This window comes from Hypanus sabinus, chromosome 2 (assembly GCF_030144855.1).
Source record: "Hypanus sabinus isolate sHypSab1 chromosome 2, sHypSab1.hap1, whole genome shotgun sequence".
Lineage (NCBI taxonomy): Eukaryota > Metazoa > Chordata > Chondrichthyes > Myliobatiformes > Dasyatidae > Hypanus > Hypanus sabinus.
This window is the reverse complement of record NC_082707.1, coordinates 13,795,400-13,813,956: the sequence shown is the minus strand read 5'-3', so window position 1 is coordinate 13,813,956 and position 18,557 is coordinate 13,795,400.

The following is an 18,557-nucleotide window of genomic DNA, read 5'->3' as shown; positions in this document are numbered from 1 at the left end:
AACCTGAAGACACACACTCAACAATTCAAGCAACACACACAAAATGCTGGAGGGATTCAGAAGGCCAGGCAGCATCTATGGAAAAAAACACAGTCGATGTTTTAGGCCAAAACCCTTCAGCAGGATTCCTAAAATGATGACTGTGTTTTTTTCCGTAGAAGATGCCTGCCCTGCTGAGTTCCTCCAGCATTTTGTGTGTGTTGCTCGGATTTCAAACATTTGCAGATTGTTTCTTGTTTGTGACTTAACAACTCATAAATAGCTTCCTCCCCTCTGCCATCAGATTTCTGAGAGGTTCATGAACCTTTGAAAGCAATCTTATTATTCCTTTTTTGCTCTACTTATTTATGTTGTAATCGATAATAATTTTATTTCTTTGTGTTATACCGCTGCCAAAAACTAGCAAGTTTCATGTCACATACATACGTAAGTCAATAACAGTAAATTTGATTCTAATTCTGAATGCATGGCCACAGTCAGCTGTGGAGGTCAAGTAACTGGGTGTGTTTGGTAGATCCTTGATTGGTAAGGGGTAAGGGTAGTGGGGTTGAAAAACCTGTTATGATTTTGGTGGGGCAGACTCGAAGGGCTGATTGGTCTAATTCTATTTCTAATATCTCATGGTTTTATCTTTTTCAGTCATGCTATGCAGTTCCAGGCTTTACTGATTACCTCCCAGACTCTTGAAATTCACTGACTTCTCCTCCTGTCAGTGTGAACATAGAACCTAGAACAGTACAGCCCAGTAGAGGCCCTTCATCTCACAATGTCGTGTCGGTCTTATATGCCGCTGCAAGATTATTCTAACCCTTCCCACCCACATAGCCCTCCATTTTTCTATCATCACGGGCCTGTCTAAGAATCTCTTAAATGTCCCTAAGGTATCTGCCTCTACCACAACCTGTGGCACCACACCTACTACTCTCTGTGCAAAAAAAAACTATCGCTGGTGCCACCCTACACTTTCCTCCAAACACCTTAAAATTATCCCCCTTGTTTGAGCTATTTCCACCCTGGGAAATAGGTGCTGGCTGTCCATTTGATCTCTGTTTTTTTTATCATCTTGTAAACCTGTATCAAGTTGCATCTTATCTTCCTTTGCTCCAAAGAGAAATACCCTCACTCACTCAGCCTATCCTTATAACGTGTGCTCTCTAACCAGGCAGCATCCTGTTAAGAGTCCTCGCTAAAGGTTCCACGTCCTAATGAGGCCACCAGAACTGAATCTCTCTAATACAGAACATGCTGTCCATTCTAGAGAGCATGTTGTTCTTTGATTATGACTGTAAAGTTACACTGTTAAGAATATTTCTTCGGTGGTCGTATACTTTATGTAAGGGGTTTTTGGTTAACAAAAATGGTGTGTAAATATCAACAGGTCTCAACCCAAAAGTTTACTGTCCATATCCCACTGCATATGCTGCCAGATCGATGAACTTCCTCCGGCATCTTGTGTGTTGATCAGCCTGATCTAAATCAGATAAAAGAAAAAGTTTAAAACAAGAAAATCTGATAAAGGTTTTCCATGTCTTTACTGAAATGTTGACAAAAGAGTTAATAGAGGCACAGGTGCCTGAATTGAGTGGAGTTTATTACTTCTACTAATCAATGAGATGGAATTATGACAGAATAACAAAATAACTTCAAGGCAAATATTAAGTCATGTCCCATATCTGTATCATGCTCCTGCTTCATTTAATGAATTTAGAGGACACAGGGTTAGAAATTAATTACAGTAACTCACTTCATTTGTTGGCATCCTGAAACCTGATTAATTAGTTCTATTGCACCCAGGGACAGTTCATGCTGCAGGTTAAATACAACACATAGCAGAATAACAAACAGATTGTATTGGCAAGTGACAGGCTACAAAACAAAATCTATTTATTCACAATATAATGAGAACCAATTGTTTTTTTTGTAGTAACAGAAAAACAAGATGTTGTTTTCACCTTTTATGTTAGTAATAATCTAGAAGTTTCATAAATGTGAATTAACCAGGACTTTGTAAAGCTATCAGAAAGATTCCTCTCCACCATACCTTATCTCTTTAATTTCAGAGCCTTTTGGATTACATTTTGTGCTTGACAACAGCTTTTCAATGATCTGGTGACATCGACACCAACATTTCACAGTTTATAGTTTTTCACATTAAAAAGGTATATTTTTTATTCAAAAATGGATAACCCAAGAAATCAAAGTTCAAGTACATTTATTATCAAAGTATGTTTACTTTATACAACTTTAACAGGCAGCCATGAAACAAAGAACCTGTTCCATGTGAACCAAAAGAACCTGTTAAAAAAAAGAGAACTCTGAACACCTATTGTACTGAGAAAGAAGAAACAAATCATGCAAGCAATAAGTGCAAGTAAACAGTGTTCTGAACTGGACCTCAGACCCTTAGTGTAGTGCAGAGTGGAGCGATGAGCTGAACCGGCCCATTCCTCACTGCGGGCCCCAGCACCCTGACCTTTCCAATATGACCCGCTTCCCAAATCATTGTCCAACAGTCAGTTTCAGTCACTTTGGAATGCTCTGGGGCCTGGATCCCGCAGCCTGTATCTGACCTTTCGAAATTGGCCCTGCACCTAAATCAGGGGTCAGCAACCTTTACCACTGAAAGAGCCACTTGGACCCGTTTCCCACAGAAAAGAAAACACTGGGAGCCGCAAAACCCGTTTGACATTTAAAATGAAATAACACTGCATACAACGTTTTGTTTTGCCTTTATGCTATGTATAAACAAACTATAATGTGTTGCATTTATGAAATTGATGAACTCCTGCAGAGAAAACGAAATTACATTTCTGCATGCAACAGAAACATTTTGAACTCCGAAAAAAAGACGTTAGGTTAAAGGTTACTTTTAAGTAAAATACTCAACGTCTATTTGAGTCCTTCTTGTATTTATGAAAAACGCCAAACTTAAATTTGCCGCCAGCAGCAAATCAAAAATAACATCAGCCAGCTGTCAGCCTGAAAAATAAAAGGACTATTTCACTGAACAATGAAAACATATGAATATACGTAAAATAATAGGCAATTAAAATATTTATCATACTTGTTCAGGTTGACTCACACCTGACAATGCAGTCGTATTCAGTAGGGATGGATCGATGCTTAGGGGAGTGACCGGGAAGGATAATGTGTTTTTTTCCTCTCTGAACTCACAGAAGCGTTTCCCAAATGATGTTTGCATTGCGATGATTGCAGAATGTAAATACTCCGAATTTATCATGTCGTGACATTGTTTGAACTCTCTCAAATTGGGCAAGTGAGACAATGTGCCTTTCTGTAAATCTCTGGCAAGCACTGTCAACTTGCGCTCGAATGCCAAAACATCCTCCAACATGTGCAGGGCTGTACGTCCTTACCCCGTTGAAGAGCTGTGTTCAGCGTGTTCAGGTGCGCTGTCATGTCTACCATGAAGTGTAGCTTTTCCAGCCACTCTGGCTGTTCCAGCTCAGGAAAGTTGAGCCCTTTGCTGCCCAGGAAAGTTTTCACTTCTTCCAGACACGCGACAAAGCGTTTCAGCACCTCCCCTCTGGACAGCCAGCGATAAAAACACGTAGCGGTTGCTACACGCAGTCAGTAAACTGCAGTCAAAGATAGCTTTATTCGAACTAAACAGCCTTGCTTTTAAGCCTCCCTCAACCCGCCCCCCATGGGCGCGGATGCTGCAAAAGACACGTACTCACAAACCCCCGTAGGCTATCTCCCTTAGCCTGAACGCTGGCTAATTGTGAGCCGGTTTGGATGTGTCAGGAAATGGGTCGCCACAACATCTTATTTAGATTGTACAAGATCACCATAATCTTCAAATTTAGATTTACATTTCAAAAACTAACAAACTAACATAAAATACATTTTAATTAAATACTGACCATGTAGCGGTGTGCTACACGCAGCGCTAAAATTACGACACGGAGTCGGTAACTGCAGTCGAAGGAAAAAACCTTATTCGAAATCTTCAGCCTCACTTTTAAGCCTCCCTCAACCTGCCCCCCATGGCACAGAGGCTCCAAAGCTCTGTGCTCGCAAACCCCCGTAGGCTATCTAATTGTGAGTCGGTTCGGATGTGCCAGGAAAAGGGTCGCCACAACCAATTATTTCCCAAAGTAACAGGGAGCCGCAGCACAGACGTAAAAGAGCCACATGTGGCTCCGGAGCTGCGGGTTGCTGACCCCCGACCTAAATCATCACCTAAACGTCAGTTTCAGTCAAATCGGCATGGCTCTGGGGCCACTGTATTGATAGGAGAACTGTTCTGCTTGTGGCTATGAGAATTTGCAGAAAGCAGAAATCGGAAAACGGAAAACTGCCTCCCCTCTGTGGACTCTGTGTACACTTTTCATGGCCCCAGTAAAGGAGCCAATCAAAGCATTTAAAGAACCCACCACTTTCGACGTTCTCGCTTCTCCCCTCTCCCATCAAGCGGAAGATACAAAACCCACAAGAATGTATCACCAGGCTCAGAGGTCGTTTCTATCCCACTGTTTGAGATTTTTGAATGGCCCCCAGTAAAATAAGATGGACGATAGACCTCACAATCTTCTTTGCCATGGTCTTGCAACTTATTGTCTGCCTGAACTGCATTATCTCTGTGACTGTAACACTTTATTCCATATTCTGCTAATGGTTTCCCTTGAGCTACCTCAATGCAGAGTGTAATGAATTGATCTGTATGGATGGCATGCAAAATAAAATTTTTCACTGCATCTCAGTACTTGTGACAATAATAAACCAACTCCTGTGACCAGTTGGGTAACGTGCTGTGTTTGTATTGGGCAGGGAAAGATGCAGCATTGAAAATGCATTAGACCATGACCGAGAGCTTCTCAAAGTTCAAAATAAATTTATTATCAAAGTATTTTCTGTATACGTCACCATATAAACCCTGAGATTTGTTTTCTTGTGGGCATTCATAGCAAATTAAAATAAACAATGAAAAACTGCACACAACAGAGGCGGACAAACAACCAATGTGCAGAAGACAACAAGCTGTACAAATACAAAAAGGAAACAAAAATCATTCAAGAAAATAAGTTGTAGAGTCCTTAAAGGTATGTCCATAGGTTGTGGAAACAATTCAGTGTTGGGTGTGAGTGGAGTTATCCCCTCTGGTTCAGGGGTAACAATTGATTGTTGAGGGGTAACAATTGTTCCTGCACCTGATGGTGTGAGTGCTGAGGCTCCTGTATCTTCTTCCTGATGGCAGCAGTGAGGAGAGAGCATGACCTGGGTGGTGGGGGTCTTTTTTGATGAATGCTACTTTCTATAAGACCATACGATATAGAGAAGAATTAGGCCATTTGGCCCGTTGAGTCTGCTCCACCATTTCATCATGGCTGATCCAGTTTTCCTCTCAGCTCCAGTCTCCTGCCTTCTCTCTCTATCCCTTCATGTCCTGACCAATCAAGAATCTATCAACCTCTGCCTTAAATATACCTGAAGACTTAGCCTCCACAGCTGCTTGTGACAAAGAATTCCACAGATCTACCACTCTCTGGCTGAAGAAATTTCATCTCATCTCAAATCTAAAATGTTGCCCCTCTATTCTGAGGCTGTCCTGTGGTCTTAGACTCTCCCACTATAGGAGACATCTTCTCCACATCCACTCTTATCAAAGCCTTTCACCATTGGATATGTTTCAATTAGATCACCCTCATTCTTCCGAATTCTTGTGAATACAAGCCCAAAACCATTAAATGCTCGTCATATGACAAGTTGGTCAATTCTGGAATCATCATTGCGAGCCTCCTTTGAACCCTCTCCAGTTTCAGCACAGCCTTTCTAAGATAAGGGCCCCAAAACTGCTCCCAATATAGTGCTTTTTGTAAATGAGCTCAGTGGTGGTGAGGGCTTTACCTATGCTGGACTGGGCCATATCTATTATTTTCTTGTAGTTTTTTTCTGTCCAAGGGCATTGGTGTTTCCATACCAGGCTGTGATGCTACCAGTCTGTATACTCTCCACTGCATCTATAGAAAGTTTTCAAAGTTTTAGATGACATGCAAGAATCTGCTCAAACTTCTCTGAAGGTAGAGGCACTGCTGTACCTTCTTTGCAATGACAGTTATGTGCTAGACCCCAGGAAAGATCCTCTGAAATGTTAACAAATTTAAAGTTGCTGACTCTCTCCATCTGTGATACCCTGATGAGGACTGGCTCCTGGATCTCTTGTTTCCTCCTCTGATAGTCAATGATCAGCTCTTCTCTTTTGCGGGAGTGAGAGGTTGGTGTTGTGACAACATTCAGCCAGATTTTTAATTTCACTCATGAATGTATGATGATTTGTCACTACCTTTGATTCAGCCAACAAATGTTGTGTCATCAGCAAACTTAAATATGGTATTGGAGCTATAGTTAGCCTTCAATACAAAGCGAGCAGTGCGGGGGGGTTAAACACACAGCCTTCTGGTGCACCTGTGCAGATGGAGATTGTGGAGGCGATGTTGTTACCAATCTGACCTGTCTGGTGTCCGCAAAAGAGGAAATGGAAAGTTCGGTGTAGAAGGAGGTTTTGAGGCGTAGGTCTGATTAGTATCGAATGCAGAGCTGCAGTCAATGAAGGGCATCCTGATGTATGCATCTTCACTGTCCAGATGTTCTACAGCTGAATGGAGAGCCAATGAAATGGCACCTGATAAGACCTGTAGGCAAATTGGAATGGATTCAAGTTGCTCTTCAGACAAGAGCTGATATGCTTTATCACCAACCTCTCAAAGCACTTAATTACAGTGGATGGAAGTGCTTCTGGATGATAATCATTGAGGCAAGTTAGTATGTTGTTCTTGGGCACCAGTGTAACTGAAACTTATTTGAAGCAGGTGGGAAACTGACTGCTGAAGTTAGAGGTTAAAGATATCAGTGAAGACACCAGCCAGTTGAATAGGGCAGGTCTTCAGTATTTGGCCAGGTAGCTCATTTGGCCTGGTTGCTTTCCATGGTTTCACCCTTCTGAAGGATACTGTCACGTCAGCCTCTGAGACCGAAATTGGGGGCTTTGCGAGTTTTAAAGGTTCTTTCATGTTTCTCAGTCAAAGTGAGAATAAAAGCCATTAAGCTCATCTGGGAGCGAAGCCCTGTTGTCACATAGAATATACTGTATGTTGCTTGGTTTCACTTTGAAGAAGATGAATGCATTCAAGCCAGGCTACTACTGTCGAACAGGCTCATCTCTCACTGTCTTTATAAAGTCCATGACAACTGTGGTGTATTTGTTCAGATCTTGAATGTGGGCCAGTCCACCAACTCAAAGCAATACTGCCTTTGGCAGTATTAAATTGCTGCCAGGATCATGGAGGTGAAATTTCTTGGTAAGTAGAATGTTTGGCACTTAATCACTAGATGTTCCAGATTGGCAAAACAAGAGTATGATAAGACTGCTATGTCCAAGTGCCACAGAGATTTTATCATGAAATACCGCACCGCCCCCTGCCTTTTGCATACCCCAAGTGTTCTTCAGATCAACCCATCCAGTTGATAGAGAACCCCTTGGGACGGACAACCTATCCATCAGGTAGTGACTGAGAGTTATTTCTGTGAAAAACAGAACACAGAAATCCCTAATTTCCCTCTGCTGCAGAAATCTTGCCGTTATGTCTTTAATCTTGTTCTCCAGCAACTGTACATTTGCTAACACAGGTAAATAGAGATGTAAAAAGAGATTTTGTCACATTAGCCTTCATAAATCAGGCCATTGGGTACAGGAGTTAGATAGACATGTTCAAAAATGTACAAGGCATTAATGAAACCAACTTTTGAGTATTGTGTGCAGTTCTGGTCACCCATGTACTGTCGGAAGGAAGTTCTGTTCAGCTCCCTGGAGTCAAAGACTATTACAGCACAGAAACAGGTCCTTCAGCCCAGCTAGTCATGCTAACCTGGTCCTCTGCCTAGTCCCATCTACTTGCACCCAGACCATAGACCTCCATACCACTCCCATCCATGTACTTATCCAAAATGTTCTTACATGTTGCAATTGAACTAACATCCATCACTTCCACTGGCAGCTCGTCCCACACTCGCTCCACCCTTGGAGTGAAGAACATTCTCCTCAGGTTCCCCTTAAATCTTTCATCCTAAACCTATGACCTCTACTTCTAGTCACACCCAAGCTGAGAAGAAAAATGCCTGCAAACATTCACTGCATCTCATAATTTTGTACACTTAAATAAGATCTCATATCAATCTACATACCTACAAAAGCAATATCAATAAGTTTGAAAGAGTGAAAAGAAAATTTACAGGGATATTGTTGGGACTTGAGGACCTGATTTTGAAGAAAAGGTTGAATAGGTTAGGACTTTATTCTTTGTAGCATCAGAGAATAAAGGGAGATCTTAAAGGTAGAACAAATTATGAGGGGTATAGATAGGGAGAGTGCATGTAGACTTTTTTCCACTGAGACAATAGACAACAGACAGTAGCTGCAGGAGTAGGCCTTTCAGCCCTTCTAGCCAGCACCGCCATTCACTGTGATCATGGCTGATCATACACAATCAGTACCCCGTTCCTGTCCTTTCCCCATATCCCTTGACCCCACTAACTATAACAGCTCTATCTAACTCTCTCGTGAATGCATCCAGAGACTTGGCTTCTACTGGGGCAGAGCATTCCACTTATCCACCACTCTCTGGGTGAAAAAGTTTTTCCGCATCTCTGTTCTAAATGGCCTACCCCTTATTCTTAACTCCACTGAGTTTGGGTGAGTTAGAGATAGAGATCAAGGGTTTAGGGTGAAAGGTGAAATGTTGAAGTGGCTCATGAGGGGGATCTTCTTCACTCAGCTGGTGGTGAGAGTTTGGGAAGAGCTGCCAGTAGAGGAGGTAGATGCTGGTTCAATTGCAACATTTAAGGTAATTTGGATAGGTACATGGATGGGAGGGGTTTGGAGGGCTATGGTCGATGTGGTTAATTGGATTGGGGAGAAGGTTTGTACTCTAGATGGGCTGAAGGGCCTATTTCTGTCCTGTAGTGCATGGTGATTCAATAAACCAATGTTTTCACTGTAGGTACAGTCCACCAACCCAAAGGGACCAGACCCTTCAGTGAATTGGAGCAAGGTTTCGTGTCAAAGTAGTCCAGAATACCCAGGAAGAGAATATTCTCCCTGCATCTCCCTCAAACACCTCCAGATTCTAAACAATTTAAAATAGCCAATTAAGCTGACAATCTGCTAATATTTGCAATGTGGGAGGAAACTGGAGTATCCAGAATGAATCCATGTGGTCTCAGGGAAAGCATGCAAACTCCACACCAACAGTAATGGACGTCAGGATTGAACCCCAGCTGCCAAAGCTGTGAGGCACCACCTCTACTGGCTGCCACTTTTGTGCTGCCTGGCATCATCCTAAACCTGAGAATAATGAATGTGAAAAAGTAAGGCAAAGTAGTACTACTTTGAAATGGCATTGACCAAACTAGATTTGACCACAGAAGAAGGATGTTGCCGAGATGTGAGAACCTGAGTTATAGGGAAAGGTTGAATAGGTTAGGACTTTATTCCTTGGAGTATAGGAGATTGAGAGGAGATTTGTAGAAGTGTACAAAATTATGAGGGGTATAAAAAGGGTAAATGCAAACAGGGTTTGTCCACTGAAGTTGGGTGAGATGAAAACTGGAGGTCATACGTTAAGTGTGAAATACTTAAGGGAACATTGGGGGAACTTCTCCACTCAGAGGGCAGTGAGAGTGTGGAATGAGCTGTCAGTGGAAGCGGTGGATGTGCATTCAATTGCAATGTTTAAGAGAAATTTGGATGAGTACATGGACAGGAGGGGTATGGAGGACTATGGTCTAGGAGCAGGTCAATGAGACTAGGCAGAATGAGTTGGGAATGGGTTAGATAGGTCAAAGACCCTGTATCTGTGCTGTCGTGCTCTATGACTCCTTGACAATAAGGAATGGAAGATATTTTGTTTACACAGAAAGCGCACCTCATTATAGACTGGATAAGTGATTTTTGTTTACAATCTCTCTGCTGTAAACTCAAAGGATTTGTTCTAATGCATTGGTTTGCTTTAACCTGGAGGGATAGGCTGCTACTCTCTACAGAACAACCCTCTGATCGGTTTCCAAACTGTGAAGTAGTGATGTGGAGCAAATAGTAAATCTCACTGTACCCTGCTAAGTGCCTGCATTGGAGAGACAGTTATGAAATTAGGGTTTATGTTGTAATTAAGGGCAAGAAGTTTGATCTAAGCCTTGAGGCTCTTCAGGAAACTTGCAACAACAATGACTACCAATGAACTCTAGATTTCCCAGTTCCTCAAACATCTGTTTTGCAATAAACATTAATAAACTGTTTATTACACAGAAGAGGTTCTGGGGCCAAGAGAGTGGGGAATAGGTTTTCATGTTTACGATCCCTCTTGATCTGAAATGGCTAATTGCAGTCTAAAAAAAAGTTTAAATCATCATTGGAAAAGTTTACCTCGAGCGTTTCAACTTTACACCCTCAGTACGACCAGATTTCTTAAAGAAAAGAAAACTTAAATTACTACAACATGTACATGTACATTGCAGAACCAATCACCATAAACATGAAAGTTTGAATCAGATTGATGTCAAAAGTAAAAACTGGAAATGGATGGTGTTAAAAATCTATATTTTTCTTTATGATCCCAGTCTCCAGGCAAATATTTTGCATTTGTAATTTCTGGGGAGTTGGTATACTGAGATAAAGAAGATAATTTTCAAACACAGATTTTCAGATTCACGATGGTTTAATGTCATCTTCAGTGCACAAGTGTAAGGGAGAATGAAGTAATTGTTACTCCAGATCAGATGCAGCACAAAAAACACAGTAAGATAAAGAAAACAATAATACAAAGAAAACATAGTACATTTATATACATAAGATAGCTTATATACTGTGCATAAATTGACTGTATGTACATAAGGTGACATTGAAAACAACAGCAAGTCATATTTAAAAATAAGACCTAAAATAATTAATGTACAACAAAATTAAGAAAAAATAATTCTTTCAAAATAAGACCATAAGATGTAGGGAGACGGTTCAGCCGTTCGGCCCATTGAGTCTGCTCCACCACTCGATCGTGATCGATCCTGCTGCTGTCTGTAAGGAGTTTGTACATTCTCCCTGTAGCCATGTGAATTTCCTGTGGCTGCTCTGGCTTCCTCCCACAGTCTAAAGACATCCTGGTTGGTAGGTTAGTTGGTCATTGTAAATTGTCCTGTGATTAGACTAGGGTTAAAATCAGAGGTTGCTGGGCAGCACCCCTTGAAGGGCTGGAAGAGCTGTATGTCAAAAAAATAAATAAATTGATCGATAGTTAGATGAACCCCATTTTGTAGCTGTTGCTCAAACTATGTAACAACAGCTGGAGCTAAAATATTTGGATTTCACTTAAATGCATTTCAATATTTTTGTACTTCCATGTGTTCAACTTAGTAGAAAATGAAGCAGATAAATAAAATGGCCTCATCTCACCGAGTTCAGTCCAGCTATTAACAGTTAGGACACCAGATGGCGCTATTGTTCCTTGTTTGCACTCCATGTCAGTCATTCCAAATGAATCTGGTGTTTCCATCTCCCCCTCCCCCACCTTTTAAATCGCCTCTCAGCTCCCCCCCCCCTCCCCCCGAGTCCTGCTGAATGTTTTCAGCCCAAAACCTTGACTGTACTCTTATTTTCCATAGATTCTGCCTGGCCTGCTTAGTTCCCCCAGCATTTTGTGCCTGTTACTCCAAAACCAAAGTCGAGATTATTGTTGGATGCACACAGCATGTATGCACAGATGCAATGAAACAATTACTTGCATCAGTATCATAGGCATGTAGCATTTGATAAGCAGTGTTCACAAGAAAAAACATAAATGAAACACAAGTTAATACGCAATTTTTACAAGAAAGAACACAGAACAAAAATTTTCATTTTAGAGCAAAATGATCAAAGTAGTCATAAGGTTGCTAAACTGGGGTAGTAGTTAGAGTTTAGATGGTTTAAAATTATGGTTCAGGAATTGAATGGTTGAAGAGAAGTAGCTGTTCATGAACATGGTGGTGTGGGACTGCAAACAATTATACTTTCTTCCCAATGAGAAGAAGGCATGGTGGGGATGTTTGATGATGGATGAAGTTTGGAGAGGAGGGGATTTCAGTCAGGTCCTCTGCCGAAAAATAAAAGGCAGCAGCAGGTCAGTACAGTGAAAAAGAACTTTGACCAGCAGCCAATTTGGACATCGGAAGTGACCAATCAGTGTTTGGCATTGATTAGCAAAGAGCAAATTAAGGGATGGCAGGGGCAAGCACAGTGGTCATCGTCTGTGTGGAAATAGTCAGAGTGGTGATCTTCAGCTCTTTGAGACTTCCGTGAAGAGAGGCAGAGAATGCAATGGAAAGGAAAGCTCTTTTTTTCATTCTTTTCTTTATATCCGCTCAGCTAAAACAGCACATTTGACAGGTAGGATAGTGGAATGCTCCTCTTGTGGGATGTCAGAAGGCAGGGGGACCTCCAGTGTCTCTGATGACCACAACTGCGAGAAGTGCATCCAGCTGCAGCTTCTAACAAGCCATGTTAAGGAGATGGAGCTGGAACTGGATGAACTCCCGATCATTCGGGAGACTGAGCGTGTGATAGATAGGGTATATAGAGAGGTAGTTACAACCAAGGGGCAGAACACAGGAAACTCGGTGACAGTCAGGAAGAGGAAAGGGGTTAAGGAGCCAGTGCAGTGTACCCCTGTGTCCATTCTCCTCAACAACAGGTTTATCACTTTGGATACTGTCAGAGGGATGACCTAATAACAGAAGGTCGTGGTGGGTGAGTCCTGGCACTGAGTCTACCTCTGTGACTCAGAAGGGAAGGAAAGAAGAGGCACACTGTGGTGATAAGGGATCAGTTAGTTTGGGGAACAGACAAGAAATTCTGTGGGCGACAATGAGATTCCTGGATGGTATGTTGCCTTCTGAGTTCCAGGGTCTGGGATATTTCAGACCAAGTCCTTAGCATTCTTAACTGGGAGGGTGAACAGCCAGAAGTGATGGTCTGTGGAGATACCATTGACATGGTAGGATGAGTGACGATGTTCTGCACAGGGAGTTAGGTGCTAAGTTAAAAGGCAGGACCTTCAGGGTTGTAATATCAGGATTGCTACCCATGCCACGTGCTAGTGAGGCCAGAACCAGGAATATAGTACAGTTTAATATGTGGCTAAGGAGTTGGTGTAGGAGGGAAGGCATAAGATTTTGGATCATTAGCCTCTCTTCTGGGGAAGGTGGGAACAATACAGAAGGGAGGGCTTTCACCTGAACTGCAGGGGTACTAATATCCTCATGGGAAGGTTCATTAATGCTGCATGGTGTGGTTTAAACTAGAGTTGCCAGAACAGTTAGTGGAGAGGCTATGGAGGCAGATGTTGGTAAGACCTCAGACAAAGTTAGGAATCAAAAGGTTCAGCATGGTGTGACTAGTGTCCTGAGCTGCATATATTTCAATGCAAGAAAGTTTCAGGTGTCAGGAATCATGAAGTGTGTTCATAACTAGAGAGAAAGTTCTTGGGAACTTGAAAAGTCTGAAGGTAGATAAGTCACCTGGACCAGATGGTGTACACTCCAGAGTTGTGAAAGAGGTGACTGAAGAGATTGTGGAGAAATCATTTACAATCTTTCAAGAGTCACTAGATTATGGAATGATTCCAAAAGGCTGGAACATTGCAAATGCCACTCCACTCTACAAGTAAGGAGGGAGATAGAAGACAGGAAACTGTAGTCCATTTAGGCCACAGCGGTTGTGAAATTGTTGGAGTCAATTATTAAGGAAGTGATCTCAGGGTACTTGGTGACATGATAAAATAAGCTGTAGTCAGCATAGTTTCCTCAAGGGAAAGTCTTTCCTGACAAATCTATTGGAATTCTTTGATGAAATAACAAGCAGGATAGACAACGGAGAATCAGTCGATGTTGTGTACTTGGATTTTCAGAAGGGCTTTGGCAAGATGCCACACATGAGGCTGCTTAACAAGCTAAAAGCCCATAATATGAGAAGAAAGATTCCAGCCTGGATAAAGCAGTTGTTGATTGCTAGGAGGCAAAGAGTGGGAATAAAGGGAGCCATTTCTGGTTGGCTGTTAGTGACTAGTGGTGTTTCACGGGGCTCTGTATTGGGACTGATTCTTTTTTAAGTTTTATGTCAATGATTTGGATAATGGAATTAATGGTTTTGTTGCAAAGTTTGCAGCCGATATGAAGATAAGTGAAGGGCAGTAGTTTTGAGGAAGTAAAGAGGCTACAGAATGACTTAGACAATGGTCAAAGAAAAAGCAGATGGATAACAGAGTCAGGAAGTGTACGGTCATGCACCTTGGTAGAAGAAATTCTAATTGAGAAGAAAATACAAAAACTGAGGTGCAAAGGATCCTCAAAGTCCTTGTGCAGGATTCCCTGAAGATTAATTGGCAGGTTGAGTTTGTGGTGAGGAAGGCAGATGCAATGTAGGTATTAATTCAAAGAAGACTAGACTATAATATCAAGGATGGAATGTTGAGACTTTATAAAGCACTGGTGAGGCCTCACTTGGAGTATTGTGAACAATTTTGGGCCCCTTATCTTAGAAAGGATCTGGTGAAATTGGAGAGGGTTCAAAGGAGATTTTCCAAAATGATTCCAGGGTTGAATGGCTTGCTATATGAAGTGCGTTTGATGGTCTGGGTCTGTATTTGCTGGAATTCAGAAGAATGTGGGGTGATCTCATTGAAGCCTATTGATAAGTATGTAACCATATAACATATAACAATTACAGCACGGAAACAGGCCATCTCGGCCCTTCTGGTCCGTGCTGAATGCTTACTCTCACATTATGGTGACATAACAATAACAATTTTACTGTGAACATTGAATTTTAATATACCTGTCTCTACCACCAACCCTGGCAGTGTGCTCTGGGCACCCACCACTTTCAATGTAAAAAACTTGCTCCTCAGATCCCCTTTGAAATTATCCCCTCTCATCTTAAATACATACCCTCTGGTATTAGATATTCTAGAGGAATCCAGTAAGTAATACAACATCTGTGGATGGGGATATAGTCAATATTCTGGGCATCGTGATGAAGGATCTCAACCTGAAATGTTGATTCTTTTGTCCCTCCATAGGTGCTGCCTGACCTGCTAAGTTCCTCAGCATTTTGTCTGTTTCTCTCATTGTCTGCCAGTTTCTTTCCCTCGCATGTAAACTGACTTCAACACTTTACAACCTCAATGTCCTCCTCCAAAGAATAGCTTCACATTGAGCTTTGTGTCAGGATGACATGTAATTGTGTGGCAATTGGCCCTCTTGTTTGTTGTTCCCACAAGCCGGAAGCTACACTCAGTGTCACTTTATTCTGTACCACTGCTTGTATTAATCTGTACCACTGCAAGTATTTAATCAGCAATCATGTGGCAACAACTAAAAGCATAAAAACATGAAGACATGGTCAAGAGGTTCAGTTGATGTTCAGAACCAAACATGAGAATAGGGAAGAAATGTGACCTAAGTGTCTTTGACTGTGGAATGAGGTGGTTTGAGTATCTCAGAAACTATTGATCTTCTGAGGTTTTTATGCATAAGTCAATAGAGCTGGGGGTTCCTAAACCTTTTTATGTCGTGGAGCCTTACCATCAACTGAAAGGTTTGTGGACTTCAAGTTGGGAAATCCCTGCCACAAAAACAAAATAAAAATATTCAGTGAGTGGCAGCTCTGTTTTTTAAAAAAAATCTTGTTAATGAGAAAGATCAGAGGAGAATGGTCAGACTGGTTCATCTGACAGGAAGGCGACACGAACGCAAATGTATCCACATATTACAACAGTGGTGTGCAGAGGAGCATCTATGAATGCATAACACATCAGACCTTGAAGTGGACGGGCCGCAGCAACAGAAGTCCACGAATATCCACTCAGTGATCTACTAAGAGCAGATAACTATTGCTGCATAGCAATTAGCTAAGCATTGCCTCTGGATTGGCAGCTGAAATCTTTGTCAACAGGGGGCTCAGATGGGATAGAAGAGGTAGAGGGCTACTGAGGCAGAGTGGGTGCAACACCCACTTTCTAGAGAAAGTTTCCTTAACCAAGCAAGTACTTTCAGGAAAGAGATGCCATTCCAAGATGGATTTCGGTCATGCTGAGAGAATTCCTTGACCTTCACTTATCAACAGTGGTAATTAAAATGCTCCCTATAACAGCTTTGCATTTAATCTGGTATCATAGAGTCACAGAATCATAGTCAGAGAGTTATTTATTCAGGGCAGAAACTGGCCTTTAAGCCCAACTTGTCTGTTCCATCAGATTTCTGAATGGCTCATGAACCATGAACACTACCTCATGTTTTATTCTCTTTATGTGCTTCCTGTAGTGAGGTGACTAGAACTCAACGCAGTACTCCAAGAGGGGTCTAAGGTTTTGTATAGCTTTAACATTACCTAACAGTTCTTGGACTCAATCCCACAGCTGATGAAAGTCATCACACCATACGCCTTCTTTCCGACACTGTCAACTTGTGCAGTAGCTTTGAATGTTCTATGAACATGGAACCCAAGATCTTGCTGATCCTCCATACTGCCAAGAGTCTTATCATTAATATTACATTCTGTGCTCAAATTTGACCTACTGAAATGAACCACTTCACATTTATCTGGGTTAAACTCAATCTGCCACTTCTTAGCCCAGTTCTGCATCCTATCAATGTCCCACTTTAACCTCTGACAATCCTCCAGACTATCCACAACACCCCCAACTTTTGTATCATCAGCAAACTTACTAACCCACCCTTCTACCTCCTCATCCAAGTCATTTATAAAACTCATAATGAGGAGGATTCCTAGAAGAGTTCCTTGTGGGACACCACTGGTCACTGTCCCTCGTGCAGAATACAAGCCATCTATAACCACCTTTTGCCTTCTATGGGCAAGCCAATTCTGGATCCACAAAGCAAGTTTTCCTTAGATCTCATGTCTCCTTACTTTCTGAATGAGTCTTGAATGGGGAACCCTATCAAGTGCCTTACTGAAATCCATATACACTACATTCACTGCACTATCTTCATCAACATGTTTTGTTACTTTCTCAAAGCCACTACCTCCTCCGGCTTCATGCACATGTTTCCACTATTGTATTTGATTGATCCTATTCTCACATGGCTCATCCTTTTGCTCCTCACATACTATTAGAATGCCTTAGCATTTTCCTTAATCCTGTTCACCAATGACTTCTCGTGACCCCTCTTGCTCTCCTAATTTCATTCTTGAGCTTCTTCCTGGCATCCTTGCAATTTTCTAGAGCTCTAATAGCACGTAATTTCTTGAAACTTTTGAAAGCTTTTCTTTTCTTCTTAACTAGAATTTCTACATCCTTTGAACATTGTGGTTCTTTTACCCCAACATTCTTTCTCTGCCTCAATGAAACATGCCTATGTGGAAGGCCACACAAGTGTTCCATGAACATTTTGCACATTTCTGCCATGCATTTTCCTGAGAACATTTGCTCCCAAGTTCCTGTCTAATAGCATCATATTTATCCTTACCCCAATTAAATGTTTTCCCAAATTGTCTGCTCCTATGCCTCTCCAGCACTATGGTAATAGAGATAGAGCCGTGATCACTATCTCCAAAATTTTCTCCCACTGGGAGATCTGACACCTGACCAAGTTCATTTCCCAATGCCAAATGAAATACAGCCTCTCCTGCAGTTGGCTTATCTACATATTGAATCAGGAAACCTTCCTGAACACACCTAACAAACTTCACTCCATGTAAATTGCTTGGTCTAGAAAGATGCCAGTCATTATTCGGAATGTTAAGAGCAACCAATTCAGCAACTCTATTATTATTGCACCATTCCAGAATCTGCCTCCCTCTCTGCTTGGTCTACAAAAACACCCAGTAGCGTTATTGCCCCCTTCCTGTTTCTGACTTCAACCCACAATGTCTCAGTAGACAATCCCTCCATGACAAACTCCTTTCCTGCTGCTGTGATACTATCTCTGATTAGCAATGCTGCTCCCCCCACCTCTATTACCTCCTTCCCTGTCCCTTTTGAAGCATCTAAAGCCCAGCATGTTCAGCAGCCATTCTTGCTCCTGAGACATCCAAGTCTCAGTAATGGCTACAATGTAATTTCTCCATGTATTGAACAGCAGTAACAGAACATCTCAAATGCTATACTCAATAATCTGACCTATGAAGGCAAGTCTACTTACCTCTGACCTACCTATACTTTCATCCAATCATCTTAAATCAATGCCCTCTCAATTTAGCTATATGAGAAAAGCGCAGGCTGTCCACATGATACAATGCCTCTTATCATCTTGTACATTTCTGTCAAATCACCTCTCATCCTCTTTCACTCCAAAGAGAAAAACCCTAGTTCACTCAAGCTATCTTCAAAAGACATCCTCTCCCATCCAGGCAGCATCCTGGTAAATCTCCTCTGCATCTTCTCTAAAGCTTCCACAACCTTTCTATAATGAAGTGAACAGAACTGAACACAATACTCCAAACTTGGGTTTTATGCAACATTATCTCACAACTCTTGAACTCAGTACCA